General features: G+C 54.5%; 1 protein-coding gene across 1 annotated transcript in view; it reads right to left on the reverse strand.

Moving 5' to 3' along the window:
• Positions 1-634: 634 nt before the first annotated feature.
• LOC125927125 (uncharacterized) overlaps positions 635-13,284 on the reverse strand; it is a 105,004-nt gene continuing 92,354 nt past the window's right edge. The window contains exon 2 of the transcript XR_007459237.1: positions 635-771. The gene's annotated coding sequence lies outside the window, so the exon portion shown is untranslated. The remainder of the gene's footprint in view (positions 772-13,284) is intronic.

Below are 13,284 nucleotides of genomic sequence, written 5' to 3' on the forward strand. Positions count from 1 at the left end.
AGCCTTGCTTCCCCCTGAGGTGGCAGGTGGGGGGAGGGGGTCTGGGCCTCCCTTACCCTCCCCGGAGCGCACAACCTCCCACCGCCCCCCACTGCTTCTCCAGCACTTGCCGGCTTCCAAAATTTCGGGTCACTTTCTCTCAAACAGTCTTATGGGTGCGTCCTTATCCTTTCAAAGAAAATGTTTAATTGTCGTTTTAGCAGAATTGGGGATAGAGCAGAAACTAAATGTACGTTCTGACCCACTGTCTCTAACGGAGGTCTTTTCAGAAAGTCACAAGTGATACAGATTTACTGTGGAAAAACCAAAAAAAATAGTTAAGAAAAAAATCATCAGAGTAATAATGCCCTTACCCCACCCCCCCAAAAAAACACTGCTAATATTGCAGAGGTAATTTCTTCTATTATTTCGTGTATGTGAATCATACATAAATGTTGTATATGTTTCCAATGATTGGGAATCAGTAAACATGTTATTTTTAACCTGTTTTCTCAGTAATGTATTCTGAATACCTTTCCAAGTTACTAAAAATATTTCTAAAATTGTTTTAATGGTTCATATCATTTCATGAAATAATTCTTTTTTTAATTTTTTAATGTTTTTATTTTATTTTTGAGAGAGAGAGAGAGAGAAAGAGAGAGAGACAGAGCGTGAGCAGGGGAGGGGCAGAGAGAGAGAGGGAGACACAGAATCCGAAGCAGGCTCCAGGCTCCGAGCTGTCGGCACAGAGCCCGACGCGGGGCTCGAACCCACGAACCGCGAGATCATGACCTGAGCCGAAGTCGGACGCTTAACCCACTGAGCCACCCAGGCGCCCCTCATGAAATATTTCTAATATAACACCTTTTGTCCAGTTCTACATTACTGGATATTTATACCAATTTTTCAGGATCGTAATAAAAATTCTGATGAACAGTCCTATTTGTGGACCTTCCTATAAGCCCCGATTATTTCCAAAGGACACATTCCCAGAATTACTGCACCAAAGTGTGCTCATGACAATTCTTTCGGTTCTCCCTGGACAGGCGTCCCCCCCCCCCCCCCCCGGGGGACGGCCGGCATCCATCACTCACGCGGCAGACGCTGGCCTCCGTGCCTTTGCCGACGTGGCTGTTAGATTTTCAAAGCGCTCCCATCCGGGGGACCCCGTGTGTGTCACTGGTGTTTTGAGTTGTGTTTCTCGGATGGGCGCTGAGGCCGGCGGTCTCTTCCCATTCATTGGCGGTGTGTTTTTCTGCTTCCCGAACAGACCTCACAGCGGGTTGAAGATTTACAGCCACACTCAGAAGTGCGGAAACGGAACGTCCTTCAGTTTTTGTAACCAAGCTTCGCGGGGTCCCGGGCAGAGACAAACCGGCTTTGGATTCAGAGTAACTTATCGCTCTGTCACCTGTGGGTGAACCGTCTCTCCTCTCCCCTCCCGTCCTGTCCCTTTGTGGGATGGGTGACGGGCCTCACAGCCACTGGCAGGTGCCCTGGTCTGGGGGTCCGCCGTCGCACCTGCCACCCGCCCCTCCGTGTCCTGGCCCCAGCCCGCTGGATCAGGCCTGCTGAAGCCACCGGTGGGGTCCGCGTGCAAGGACAGTCCCCGAGCCACACAGAGGTGAGGAGGGAGGAGGCTCTCGCTGTCGCCATTCTGTCCCCCGTCCTCCGGCTTTGTGATGCTGGTCCTCCAGGGTCTGATCCTTCTTGGATCAGAAAGAGAAAAATTGTTGCAAATCCACATGCTCTGACGACGGCCCCATGGGATCTTTAAGAGCTCCGTTTTGAAAATTAAATCTGAACGACACAATTTTTTTTTCTCAGCTGGTAGTTCCGGCCCTCGGATGCGGGATGACCCAGGGGCTTTGCAGAACCCTGAGGCTCGGGCAGTGCCCGGAATTCAGAACCCCTGAGGGCGCATCCCAGCATCTGCCAAGTGATTGCGATGTGTAACCAGAACGGGTCACCCCGGATCGGTGGCCTGGCCTCCCTGTCCGTGGTGGTGGGAGAGCTGCATGACCTGGGGACCCACGCCTGCATCTGGGGGTCCTAGAGACAGCGGCATGCCGGGCCGGGCCTGAGGAGCTCTCCAGATAAGTCTGCCCCACCCGTGCCCGGGGAGGGAGGCAAAGCAGAGAGCCTCGTTAACTTGGCTGAGTCAGCACGGAGGAAAAGGCTGTTCCCCGGTTGCCACAACCTGTCAAGGACCGAAATGTCACAGCATATGTTTTACAGCTTCCCGGGGTCCCTGATAAACCTCTTGAGGCTCCTCTGTTTGTCTTTTTTTCCCCCAAGGTTACAAAGCCAACTGTTACCCTCAGCTTACAGCTGCGCTCAGGCAGGGAACTCGTTTCCATCAGAAATTGGCCTCCGAGGAGGAGGGAAGCTTTCGGGGGAGGACTGGCGGGTGTCCTGTGGGACGGGGTTGTGGGCCTGGGGCGGGCAGCGGCCGGCCGGGATTTTCTGGGATTTTCCGCATTTGTGCTCAGAACCCGGGACGGCCTGGTCTCCCCAGAACAGAGCCCCTCCCCCCAAGTCTTGATAGAAACGACTTTGTTCTTTCCTTCCTTGAGGGAAGGCATTTCAAAGGAGGAATTGGCTGCCCTCGGGGTCCTGCCGGGAGCGGGGGAGGTGACTGGTGGTGGAAGCAGCCGCTGGACCTACTGTGTGTCAGGCTCTGGTGTCTGATAATTACAGTATCGGTAGGGCCCCCAGCTTACTGAGCTCCGGATACGGGCCTGGCCCTTTAGAACACTCCAGGTCGTCCTACTGAAGTGTGGTCGTGGACCCACAGCAACGGCGTCTCCTGAGACCTTGTTAGGAACCCCGGGGTGCTGGCCAGATTCTTATCCCCATTTTGCAGATAAAGAAACAGAGGCCCAGTGGGAACCGCGCGGCTGGTGGAGGCCGCAGGCAACAGAAGTCGACGGGGACATGAGCCGGTCTGTTTCCCACTCTGTGCTGCAGCGTCGGGGCTCAGATCGTGTCGGGGAAGCCTGGGCTGCGGCACAGTCGGGGAGCTGAGCACTGGGGAAGGAGCCCTCCCTGCATTTCTGGAGGGAGGACCAGCCCGGAGGGCTTCCTGGAAGAGGGGGCCTTTGAATCATCCCCAGGACGGCAGGGAAGGGACAAGCCTATCTATCTAAGGTGGAGGAAACAGGACGGGCGCAGACAGGAGGTGGACGAGTGTCATTCCCCAGAACTTTCCCTTGGCGGCTGCCGTTAAGTTGATTGAACCCGTTAGACCCACGTGGTTCTAACGGCTCGGCCGCGTGTGGCAGCAAACCAGAACCTAAGCCTGCCAACGCCTCCGGGTTAGGAAGTCGAGACGGAAGGACAGCCCATCACGAGAGCCCCTCTTCTGGGCAATGACCCGTTTTCCAACCGGAAGCCACGTTCTAACCTTGTCCCCAGACCCCAGATCACAGATGCTCACAGCGCTGACGCCCGTCAGAGACAAAACTGCTTTCATTTATGCAGTCGGGAGAGCTTCCTGGATGCCCATCCGTGTCTCCTCAGGGAGGTCTGGCCTCAGACTCCTGTGGGGGAGGATTAGCCAAGGTATAGGTCGGGGAGGTTACAGCCGGGGCTGATGGGGTCCGGGGGCGGAGCGGGGAGTCCGGGCCGGTCAGAAGCATTGATCTCTGTCTACACAGTCTCAGGAGGACAAGCATTTCAGCCAATCGTTTAGGAGACAAAACAAGGGAATCAAGAGGGTCTGTGTCCGACCCCGTGGCAGCTAAACCCCGAGACAAAACAAGGGAATCGAGAGGGTCTGTGTCCGACCCCGTGGCAGCTAAACGAGGGGGACATCTGCCCGTCCGAGCTGGGGCACGTGGGGAAGGGGCGGGCCTGCTGACTGCCATGTGTGTCCCCGCCACAGAAGGGGCGGCAGGGCGCGGGGCCCTGGACCGCCGCCGTTCTCCTCGGGCGCGGGGCTCACACTCGATTCGCCACAGCCACGCCCGGATTTCTGTGCACAGGAGGTTGAACGGGAACAGCTCTGCTGAAAGGGGTGAACCCCAGATGCTGTAACTGTTTAGAAAGTACGTTGTTATCGCTTGGATTATATGTTGATAAAGATCAATACAAATAGATTACAGAAACACGGGGCGCCCGGGTGGCTCAGTGGGTCGAGCGTCCCACTTCGGCTCAGGTCCTGATCTCGCGGTTTGTGAGTTCGAGCCCCGCGTCGGGCTCTGTGCCGACAGCTCGGAGCCTGGAGCCTGCTTCGGATTCTGCGTCCCTCTCTCTCTGTCCCTCCCCTGTTCACGCTCTGTGTCTCCCTCTCTTTCAAAAATAAATCAACATTTAAAAAAACTTTAAGATTACAGAAACATGAATTTTCCTTTTCCAAAATTATTGCAACCAGCATGGGGGTGGGGTGGGGGTGATGCGCTAGCTGGTGGGTGTGGCGTGCAAGGCTTCTCAGATCCTGCCCGGGGACCGCTGGGCATGCTTGCTGGAAATGCAGATTCCTGGGTCCTGAAAATGAGCTGCTGTGTCAGAGTCTGGACGTGGGGAGAGGCCGGTCCAGAGTCTCTTTAGTCCTTGCTGAGGGGTGTGGGGGGGGGGGCTCCTCTGGACAGTCACCGGGAATGAATGACAGAGGGGCGGAGGGAGGAGGATTCTGGACGTCAGGGAGCAGGGGCCCCAGGTGGGACAGGGCCTGGGGCTCATGTGGACTGGACAGGCGTTCGGGTGGCCGGAAGGCGGCCTGCAGGAGGCGAGTGGACAGGCCGGGGCTCTCGGGGGAGAGCCCGAGCTGGGTGCATCCTGACACACATGGAGAGCCACTGAGGGTTTAGCTGCGGGCCGCGACTAGGTCCCTGGCCCGTCATACTCAGAGCGTCCAAATGGACCCCATGATCTCCCCAGGCCTCAGCCTGCTCTCCCTCCCACGTTCACCTTCAGTGAGTGTCCCTGTCACCTGCCCGGACACCCAGTCAGCCTGGCCACCCCTGCACACTTCTGTCTCCTCCCAGCGTCCCTCATATACAACTGTTTCCCTCCCCTGCCGTCGCCTGAGGTGGGACGGCAACTTCTCTCACTTGAACAGTCAGCAACCTGAACTTCCTGCCTCCTGACTCACTCCCTGCAGCTCATTCCCCCTCCGCGAAGCTAGACTTCCCCCCAGGACGACGGCCCACGGCCCTCAGCAGCTGTCCTTGGGGTCGGGCCCCTGTTCAGCCCTCTGGTCTCATCTGGCACCAGTGCCCTGGGCCCTACATACAGCCCAGGCTTCAGACCCCGCCCGCCCTCCCCTCCAGGCCTCTCCGCTTGCCTTCTGCGGTCTCTGACACAACCTCCCGGTCTGGGCTCACAGCCACCATCTTGAGAAGCGTTCGTGGTCTCCCCAGGCTCGCACGACAAGTATCTGCTCCTGGGTCCCCGCGAGAGCCTGGCGCCTCCTCAGGGGCACGTGTGGGTCTTTCCTCCGGAGCCCCAGCCTCTCACGGGGTGCACGGGGGGTGCTGGTGCGTCACCGCCTCCCTGGCACGCCACGTGGAGAGCTGATGGGGGCCACCGCTTCCCCGCCGGGCCCCTCACCTCCCAGCCTCTTTAACACCCCCCCCCCAGCCCCGCCTTTGGCTTTGGTGCTTGTGAGACCGTCCAGGATAATTAAGAGCGAGAAGTTTTATGCTGTGTATGGGGCTTTGATCAAAGATTTTAATTAACCTACCTTGCTGTAAGCCGTTCAAAGTTCATTCCCCAGGGCTGACCAGTTGATAATGGAATTAATGCCTCCAGACAGACCAGAAGGTGGGGGCTTGGTGGGGGGGGGGGGCTGGTGACTGTCTCATTAACCCTTCCCGGGAAGGATGGGTTTCGGCTCATCCTGAAGGATCTCGGCCCCAGGTACCCCTGTCGCTGGAGGCGTTTGCAAAGTGTCAGACCAGCTCCCGGAGGAGCGTCGGAGTCAGGCCTCCCGTCGCCGATCACGCCAGGGCGCACGGCGGGACTGGTCTGCCCTGGGGTCCGTGAGCTCCCTCTCCGCACCGCCGCCCTGCGGTGGCCCGGGCTCGCGGGGCGGGGGGCGGGGGGCGCTATGATCAGCTGGGACGCGCTGAGCTTACTGTTTTCCAGGCTGCTTTACGTCCTGCGGTTCTGGCCTCCTGCAGACGAGCGAGACCGAGGCCTGCGAGTGAGACGAGCGAGACGAGCGCCCGCGGGGCGAGGGCCACGAGCTTCTGGCTCCCCGCGCCCGGCTCCAGCGTTCTCTGTCTCAGCCCCCAGCGGCTCCCCACCCGCAAGACCTCACCCGTTTCTTCCTCTGTTGTCCTTTCTGATCTGGGGGACGCGTGGGTGCCCAGCGGCCCGTACCTCCCCCCCGGCTCCCACCTGGGCCCCTGGCTGGGCTCCCCCCGGATTTCTGAAACGCCCACTGGTATTTTCATTTTACCAGTGATTTCCTTCCTTCTGGCATTTTAGATGCCTGGTGTAATGTCCAGCCCCCACACCTCCTAGACAGAGGCCACTGCAAGGTGGGGACACGTTGGACTGATCTGTGTCCCGTCCGTGCCCCTGGCCCCGATGAGCAGCTGCTTCACGGGTAGACGTTGGACGAAGTGAGTGGGTCTCTACCCCACCGGGTGCCGAGAGGACAAAATCGTTAAAATCTCAACCAACGCATGTCCCCCGAGTCTCTCACAATGTGCCCCGGGCGGCGGGGAGGAGGCGAGCCACTCCTCAGCAGAAACCCTCCTGAGTCACCTGGATTCTGAAGGTGTGTGTGTGTATTACCTTGACTTTAAAACGTGTGTTTAACAAATGAACTAAACGGCCTTTCCTTTTCTTTCCCTCTGTGATCACCAGCCACAGGGCAGAAAGCCAGGTTCCAGGTGGCTGAGCGTGAACTTTGCAGGGGTGGGTGACCTCGGCCATCCGTTTGGGTGGATCTCAGGATTTCCAGAGAAACCCCGTATTCTCCATTATGTCCAAATGCCTTCAATGGTCCAGGGAAAACAGGAGCAGGATTTCTTCTGGAAGCTGTTTCCGGGACAGGCGTGCGATGCGTGTGAAATGCCCGGGGGACAGCAAGGGTGGCCGTGGCCTGTCTGTGCTTCTTCCTGGTCCTGCCGCTGGGAAGCAGTGTTGCAGGGAGCAGGGATCCTGAGGCAGGGAGGCTGGAGGCTGGGAGGGTGGAGGCTGGAGGCTGGGAGGGTGGAGGCTGGGAGGGTGGAGGCAGGGAGGCTGGAGGCTGGGAGGGTGGAGGTTGGGAGGCTGGAGGCTGGGAGGGTGGAGGCAGGGAGGCTGGAGGCACCGGGGTGACAGCTGGGGACCCAGGCGGCTGCTGTCTGTGTGCACGGAGCTTGAAGGGCTGGTGTTACAGGGCGGATCCGGGCTCGTGACGGCCCTTCCCTTTTTGGGTGTGAACTCCACCAGGGAAAACACATCTACTTGCACACCCTCCTCGTCCGTCCTCACCCCCTTCGCTCCAGGAGAAGACGGGTCACCAGCCGTGAGCTGGCCCCAAATGCCCTTTGAGCGCAGAAGCCCATTGGCGACATCAAAATGTTTTCTGAACTTGCAGATGAGAGAATTCTTTAATATCCACTGATCAAGAAGATACAGAATAGAAAGCTGCACTTAGGGGACATTTATTCATGTAAGTAGATACTTCTTAGGTGTTATGTTAATATGTTCTTGCTTTATGAGATTTCAGTGATACAGAGCCAACCGGGGTAGATGAACACTTCCAGACACGAGTCAAGTTCGCTGCTTACTGATGGGGGTTGCCGTGCACACGGCCCGGGGAGCCACGTGGGGGGTGGGAGGAGACCGCTTCCCGGCCGGCCGCCAGACTTCACACGTTGTACGGAAATCGCATGCCTCCCGGGAGGGATCAAATTGCTGGCACGGGTCGTCTGGAACCGTCATCAGACATGACTCATTAATCACAGCCATCAGGTCACATATCTGAGAAGTCAGAGAACAAGTCCCTTCGGGGCCCTCCGTTGGATGTTCCGACAGCCACCCGGATCCCGCACCTGTGCTGGGCCCCGCCGCCCCTCGGGCCCCCCAGAAAGTGTCCCCGGGGCACCCCGAAGGTGCCGAACAGCATGCCTTGCACCGCGAGCACAGGTGGTTTCCCAGCAAACGCGTTAGCTTCCTCTTTGTGCTCGACGACGTCCCGATCGTCTCTCTGTGTCAGTAGGTGGGCGTCTGCACGTTATTTAATGTCTGCAGAGAACGCCGTTGTTCCGAAATGTCTGCGGCCACGTCCCGCGGGTGCGGGATTCCTCTGGGACAGAGCACGCTACCCCCACCCTGGCGTGTGTATGATCGCGGGCAAGTGCCATCGTTTCCTCCGGCCGGCTTTCCAGAAGTGACGTCGCTGGGGCAAAGGGAACGTGCGTCTACACCCGGGCGGGGACGCCCGACGGCTTCCGAGTGAACTCACAGGTTTACGTCAATTCTAGCAAGTTTCTGAAAGCAATTGGTTCCTCATATTCTTGCCAATAGTTATTACTATGAGTCTTCTTAATTTTGGGCAATATCATGAGGGCAAAATCGTATCTTATTAGTCTTTTAATTTCCATTTCCCTGGTGGCTGGCGTAAGCTCTGTGTTTCTCACATGGTTTTCAACATTTGTATTTCTCTTCTGTGAATTGCCTGTTCATATCGTTTGTCCGATTTTTATTGTGTTATGTGTCTTTTTTTTTTTATTGATTTGTTTAAGATCCTGATGTATTCTGGCTGTAAATTCTTTGTGTGTTCAATGTGCTACATATGATGGCTTCTGATTTGCTGCTTGGAAATCAACTTTGCATTGAAGGCGTCATTTTTCAGCACAGTGTTTTAAGTTTTGATGCGATTAAATATCCTAATCTTTGATTATGTGGCTTCTGGGTTATACGTCTTGTTCGAGGAAAATCATTTAAACACCGAGATTATGAGAATTGCTTTATGGTTTTATTCCAACCCTTTTATGATTTATTTTTTATTTAATTTTTTAATGTTTATTTAGTTTTGAAGGGGAGAGAGACAGAGCACGAGGAGGGGAGGGGCAGAGAGAGAGGGAGACACAGAATCGGAAGCACGCTCCAGGCCCCGAGCTGTCGGCACAGAGCCCGACACGGGGCTCGAACCCACGAACCTCGAGATCGTGACCTGAGCCGAAGTCGGAAGCCCAACCCGCTGAGCCCCCAGGTGCCCCAACTTTCCTGCTATTATTTATCGGCCTCCCCAGGTCAGAGCACATGCCATGACTCACGGTATTTTCTTCCTGCGCAAGGTGAGGGCCTCAGAGCAGTGTCCCCTCCTTCCTCCGTTCTTGGCTCAGGTGCTGTTGTCTTTCGATTCTGTCCGTATTTCAGGCCCCTGCAAGGCAATATTATTACTAGTGTTCTACATGACTGATTTTCACTTTGATTTATCTAAATATTTACCTTAAAAACCCCTCTTTTTCATTCCCCTGTAGTGTTCCATCTGTTTAGATTCTTTGCTGCAAATTGGTTAGCGGCGACATCTCTTGTTTTCTGCCTTGTTTGCAAATGTCTTTATTTCAAAACCGTGTTTCTGAAAACACCATTTCTCTGTCTTCTGCTTCTGCCATCGCCATTGGGAAGTCGGCTGTAGGTCTAACTGGCACTTCTTCTCCCACCCCCGTTGGGTTTAACATCTTGTCTTTGGGGGCACCTGGGTGGCTCAGTCGGTTGAGCGTCCGACTTCGGCTCAGGTCATGATCTCTCGGTTCGTAGGTTCGAGCCCCGCGTCGGGCTCTGTGCTGACAGCTCGGAGCCTGGAGCCTGCTTTGGATTCTGTGTCTCCCTCTCTCTCTGCTCCTCTCCTGCTCATGCTGTGTCTCTCTGTCTCTCTCAAAAATAAAATAAAAACATTAAAAAAATTAAAAAAAACTTGTCTTTGTCTTTGGTGTTCCGCAGTTTCGCTACAATGTGTCTGAACGTATATTTATTTTTATTTATTTTGCTAGAGTCATTGGTTCTTAAATCCGTGGTTTTGATTTCTCTCATCAGCTTTGGAGATCCTAAGGCCATTTTATTTGTTCACATATTGCTTCCAACCCGTTCTCTCCCTATTCTCCTTCTGGGGCTCTGGTTAAATGCGCGTCAGTGCTCCCGCTGTGTTTCTCACACTCTGTTCTGTGATCTCCAGCTTTCTGTCTTTCCGTTCTTCATCCTAAGTATTTTCCTCTGGTACATACTTCAGTTCACTGATTCTCTCTCCTGCTGTGTCTTGAGTTTCGAATTTCAATCATTGTACTTTTCAGCCTAGAATTTCTAGCTGGTTCTTTTCCAAATCTTCTCTGACGTGTTGTATGTGGCTGGTTCCTTTCCATTTGGTTCTGCCGGGTGCTGTAAACCGTGAATCACTTTCATCCAATTTCAGGTGGAATATTCCGGGGACTCCACCGATCAAGTCCGCTCTTTTGTTTTGTTCTGGTTCTGCGTTCATCTATCATGTTCTTATTTAATATATCCAGAGAGAAAATATTTCAGTAATTTATTGTTGAATTTTTTATTTTGATGGCCACAATTTCAGTTTACAAGTTATTTAATTACTTTGAAGGAGATACTTTATGCCCGTTCACAAGCCTATTCCAAGAGACATTTATTTTATGTATGTATTTTTTAAGTTTATTCATTTATTTTGAGAGACAGAGAACAGGGGAGGAGCAGAGAGACGGAGAGAGAGAATCCCAAGCAGGTTTGCACTGTTAGCACAGAGCCTGACCTGGGGCTCGAACCCAAGAAACCACAAGATCATGACCTGAGCCGAAACTGAGAGTCGGACACTTAACCAACTGAGCCACCCAGGTGCCCCAAGAGCCATTTAACTCTTTTTTTTTAATGTTTATTTATTTTGAAAGAGAGAGAGACAGAGTGTGAGTGGGGGAGGGGCAGAGCGAGAGGGAGACACAGAATCCGAAGCAGCTCCAGGATCCTGGCTGTCAGCACACAGCCCGACGCAGGGCTCGAACTCACGAACTGTGAGACCGTGACCTGAGCCAAGGTTGGACACTTAACCAACCGAGCCACCCAGGTGCCCCAGAGCCATTTAACCCTTAATTCATCAGGTTGTTGAGTCTGATTCCTGGCTTTCATAGTGTTGGTTTTCCTCGAACGCTTGGTGGATTTCTGATGTGTCCTCGTATCTGGAAATACATGCCTGTCATCCCCCGCGGTGCCTGCCTGTGGGGCTTACAACAGGGGGGACCAACCCAGAGGTGGGCGGGGGGTGGCTGGCACTGTTGTAGATTCCTGTCCTTCCTGGCGGTCAGTATCATCTGGGCCTCACAGAATGCACTGGACACAGCTTCCCACTCTCTGCTTCGTTTCCATCTGTCTTGGGACGGGGAAGGGGCTGACTGGTCTGGCTGCCTGGAGGGTGCTCCCCAAAGAGCCCTCTTCTTTCCTTCTGTCTGGGACCTTGAATTTGGCGATCCCGAGGACAGCTTCTCCCTCCACAATGATCCTTTCCCTTCAGCAATTTTTTTTCTCATTTGTTTTCTTTTCAGATCGAATCATATTTTTTTCACAACCGTCCACATTTCTTCGCAATTTCTGAAATACCAGTATCGCTTTCTACTGTTCTACGGGGCTATCACAGATTTTAAAAACTTGTTGTATTTCGTTCTGTAGAATTGCACGCACCCATCGTCTCCAGGAATGCAACCGTGCTTGTAAATGGATGCGTGTTTTGTTAAACTCAAGCACCATATGCATTGGAAACATAGTTGCATCCTGATATAAGATCTAGAACTGATGGGAGATGTGTGTCCTTGATCACATATGGGAGAGCTTTTCTCTGTAGAGAGAATATTTAGGAACTCTGTGGCTCCCCCGAGTCTGCGGTCCACAGGCTGAGAGGAGAGCGCTGGACAGACAGGACATGCGGCGTGGCCACGGGTTAGAACGCTGACGCGGGTGGGTGCAGAACTGAAGGTAATCTGTGCGTCACCGTGACTTCCTCTTCTGAGATTTATCAGTTTAAAAGTTAATCTTTGGGTACTGATGAGGATTATATAAATTTCTGTAAATGCAAGGGTAAAAATGCTGCTGTATATTGATTAAGATAAGAAAAAAAAGTATGCTTGGGGTGCCTGGGTGAAGCATCCAACTCTTGATTTTGGCTCGGGTCACGATCTCGTGGTTTGGGAGTTTGAGCCCCGTGTCGGGCTCTGAGCTGACGGTGCACAGCCTGCTTGGGATTCTCTCTCCCTCTCTCTGCCCCTGCCCCGCTCGTGCACGCACCCTCTCTCAAAATAAATAAAACTAAAAAAAGAAAAAATATGTTTGCTGCATTTGGGTTTGCTGTTTTAAGCCTGTTTGTGTAACGAAGGTTAAATGTGATGTGTCTGCCCGGCCCCGGGGTTGCCTCCAGGTTTGAATTGCCGATAGGACTCCCACCTCTGCACGTACGACGTGGACTGTTACTGCGGAAGAAACAAAGGAGGGTCCGCAAAGGAGAAGGTACACGGGGCAAAGTGTGGAGGAAGCCAGGCTCCTGCCTCCCAGTGGAATCACGCAGGACGGACCGAGCCCCCCCACCCCCCCCAAGCGGGTTCTGACAGCACGTGTGAGATGTCGTCTGCCAGGGTGGGTTTCCAGCCCCCGAGGGAGCCTCCAGTGACAGAGGGCAGGGAGAGACCGAAGAAAGAGGCGACCCCTCCGGGCTGTTGGGCAGCAGTTTTAATCTGCAAAGCGAACTTACTACGAGGCTTGTCTGGAGCGGCAGCCAGACGAGGGGGCCCCACGCCCACCCTCCAAATCTTAGAAGTTTGTGAAGAGGCCTTACCTGGGCTCAGTCACCTGTACGGTGCAGGTGTTCTCAAGGAGACGGGCTGAGGAGCCTCCGAGGCCCCGGGCTCAGCTCACGGGTCATTTGGTGACCTTCCCTAATAAGCAGGGCAGCTCTCGACAGGTCCAGTGCCCCAGGTTTTCATTAGGAGGACCCTGTGCCTGGCAGGTAGCGGAGTTCCAACGTCCCAGAAGGAAAGCAGGCGTTCCTCATAAAGCACAGTACTTCCCCAGACGATTTAGGCACAGGCAGTCACTCTCGTGTTCTAGGGGAGGGTTTATATCACTCTGAGGAACTGTTTACCATCCGGGAGCCCAGATACCAGCCCAAGGGCCCACCTTGCAAGCAGGCCTTCCTAAGGAGATCGTCCCAGCCCTGCCCCGTGCACCTACTCTGTGCACCTGTTCGTGCATCCCTGCTCCGTGCACCTGTTCCATGCACCTGCCCCATCCTACTGCTCCGTGCACCTGCCCCATCCACCTGCCCTGTGCACCTGCTCCGTGCACCTGCCCCATCCACCTGCTCCGTGCACCTGC

The sequence above is a fragment of the Panthera uncia genome, chromosome E1, assembly GCF_023721935.1.
Source record: "Panthera uncia isolate 11264 chromosome E1, Puncia_PCG_1.0, whole genome shotgun sequence".
Taxonomy (NCBI): Eukaryota; Metazoa; Chordata; class Mammalia; order Carnivora; family Felidae; genus Panthera; species Panthera uncia.